This window comes from Dendrobates tinctorius, unplaced genomic scaffold (assembly GCF_039654945.1).
Source record: "Dendrobates tinctorius isolate UK_male_01 unplaced genomic scaffold, ASM3965494v1 ptg000110l, whole genome shotgun sequence".
Taxonomy (NCBI): Eukaryota; Metazoa; Chordata; class Amphibia; order Anura; family Dendrobatidae; genus Dendrobates; species Dendrobates tinctorius.
Window position 1 is genome coordinate 339,037 of NW_027361778.1, and position 2,974 is coordinate 342,010.

The window sequence follows — 2,974 nt, forward strand, 5'->3', positions numbered from 1 at the left end:
AGAGTACCTGCTAGCACTATAAATGATTTTAAGTCACAATTCCCCTTCCACTGGCCGGGCAATTATACAAAATATCTAGGTATTAAAATTAGTCCGTCCTTTAAAGACTTATTCAATTTAAATTATAAACCGCTTCTTAGTTTAGTTGCAGACCAGACTAAAAGATGGAGGGCCCCGTACTTATCTTGGATGGGCAGAAAAAACCTGATCAAGAGCATCCTCATGCTTAAATTAATCTATGTCAGATGCTGCCTATAGATTTGCCCAGGTCATTCCTAGCCCAGATCAATTGTTCTATCTTTAAGTATATTTGGAATAAGCATACGCCGAGACTTAACTCACATACACTCTCATTGCCCAGAGGGAAAGGTGGCATGGGAGCCCCTAATATCCGCACTTACTATTTGGCTGCTGTCCTATCAAGGACTGTCGAATGGGTCAGGAAGACTGGAGAGAAACCCTGGCTCAACATTGAAGAGCAGATGGCTCCGACTCAATTGCGCTCTGTTATCCTCTCTCCTGCAGCGACACCTAAAATTACCTTCCCGAATCTCCTTACTAGGGTGGCGATTAAATGCTGGAAGTCAGTGGCATTTTATTTAGCGCTGACCCCCTCGCCGCTTGCTAAGGTTTCGGATTTCATGGCAGCGGGATTGGTGAAACCTACATCAACAGATAAATCACCTCCATTGGATCAGTTATATAAAGAGGGGACTATTATACCCTTTCAATACATGAAAGTACTACCCACAATGTCTAATTATACCTTCTTACATTATGAATCTCTAAGGAAGTCGCTACGCCAAGCCATGATAAATGGCGACATTACACGACCTTTAACCACTTTTGAAACACTGTGCTCCCAAACAAAAACCCCGAAAAAAGCTCTCTCTGCCCTCTATAATATGTTGCTTGTACAGCAAGTTTCTCAAAAAAGAGCCTTTGTGTGGAGATGGGAAGGAGAGTTAGGTCACTCTTTTTCTGACTCCCAAACTAACCTAATATATAAATTTCATATGGCCCTTCACACTGTGTGAGACCTCAAGAAAATAGCTATAAAATATTGACTCACTGGTATACAACACCCCTCATGTTGCACAAATGACTTCCCACCTTGTCAGACTTGTGTTGGAGATGCGAGAAGGACAGAAGGTCATATCTACATACCTGGTGGTCCTGTCACACCATACAAAAATTTTGGAACACGGTATCCCATGTTTTGAATGAGGTAGTACGTGCCCATATAAAATTCACACCGGAACATGTTTTCCTCAATCTTCCAATTGTTCCAAATAATAAAGCCATATCTAAACTGGCCTCCTTCATACTTTCAGCCGGCAAGCTCCTCCTACCTACATTTTGGCATATGTCTAATATTCCAAGCTTGAGCCAGTTACTAGCTAAAATTGACCAACTGTATCATTCTGAATAATTGGTAGAACTTTCTACACATAGCTTTTCTGCCTTCTCGCCTGTCTGGACTCCTTGGGTGTCGTACAGGAAATCTGAAAAAATCATTTCTATGGTAACGCGTGACCCTACATCTTGAATCTTAGACTTGAGCAGCGTGTCTACGGACCTCCCACCAACCTCCTCCCTCGCCCCTCGACTCCCTACCCCCCCATCTGTTCTATTGGTGCACTCCTGTGTGTTTTTTTTTTTCACCTATTTCTTTAGGCCCTGATTTGGTTCATACTAAGCCAATTGTTTCATCAGAAGGTTTATTATTGAACATCGGGGCACCTGTTCTGCTCCAGATGTATGTTTATGTGTTAATTAGTGTTGAGCATTCCGATACCGCAAGTATCGGGTATCGGCCGATATTAGCTGTATCGGAATTCCGATACTTACTTCCGATACTTTTTTCATATCGAATACCGGAATCGGAAGTTCCCATAATGCTAGGAGCCCGCTCGATTTGATTCAGCCAATGGGGATCCTCAGAAGTGTGGGCACATCCTGTTAGGCATGTAGGCATGTTAACTACTGGCATGGCTGTGATTGGCTGCTGAAATGATGTCATGATGCACTATAAAAACCGCTGCAGCCGCCATTTCTGGTCACTCTGCTGTGAATTCAGTTAGGGACAGGCTGCTGTTGAAGACTGTGAGGGACAGTTAGAAATAGCGATCATCTAAAATATCTATTGCTCTACCCAGGCTACATAATCCACCACTGTAGCATTTTTGTAGCCCAGCAGCGCTGTTTTAATAGCTGTCTGCAAGGGCTGTGTGAGTGCAGACCCACGCTGTGTAGTGTGTCCTGCAGGCATGTCTGCTTGTAGGCCGCCCAGCGTGTGTCTCTGCCTCATACACATTTTTATTTTATTGCTGCTTTTTTTTTCTCCTCTATAGTGTGCTTCCATACGTATCCATATACGTTGGTTGCAAACACTAAAGGAGTGGACAGCGGAGCCTTTCAGCAGCCTTTCAGTGCTATAGCCCATTTCTCTGCACTGTTTTTGGCTGTCTGATAGGTCTCTCTGTGTGTGAGTGCAGCTCACGTTGCAGTGTGTTCTACAGCCACCGCTAGCTGTAGTCCGCTCAGCGTGCGTCACTGCCTCATACATAGTCCTTTTTTTGCAGCTAATTTATCCAGATTTTTGTTCCTATATTAGTGTGCATCCATCCGCATCCATTGTCATTGGTTGGTTGCAAACACTATATAGGATTAGATAGAGGAGCCTTTTTGCTGGCTTGTGCCCTTCAGGGCCAGCCAGACTAGTATCACCCTATTTTTTGGAGCCTCATCAATTGCATTGTAGGTTAGCTTCCTGCATTGTAATCGCTCCAAAAAGTTTGTGATACTATAGCTTTCAAACTTTGGTCACATCCTTTTCTTCCCCCCCACAAAAAAAAATAAGGAAATAAAGTTCACCAAACACTCCACTTTACAGTTGTGTAGGCCACATTAGACCATATTAAAGTGTAGTCCACACACTCTTAGCCAAACTAGTGTTTCTTATACTGGTTAG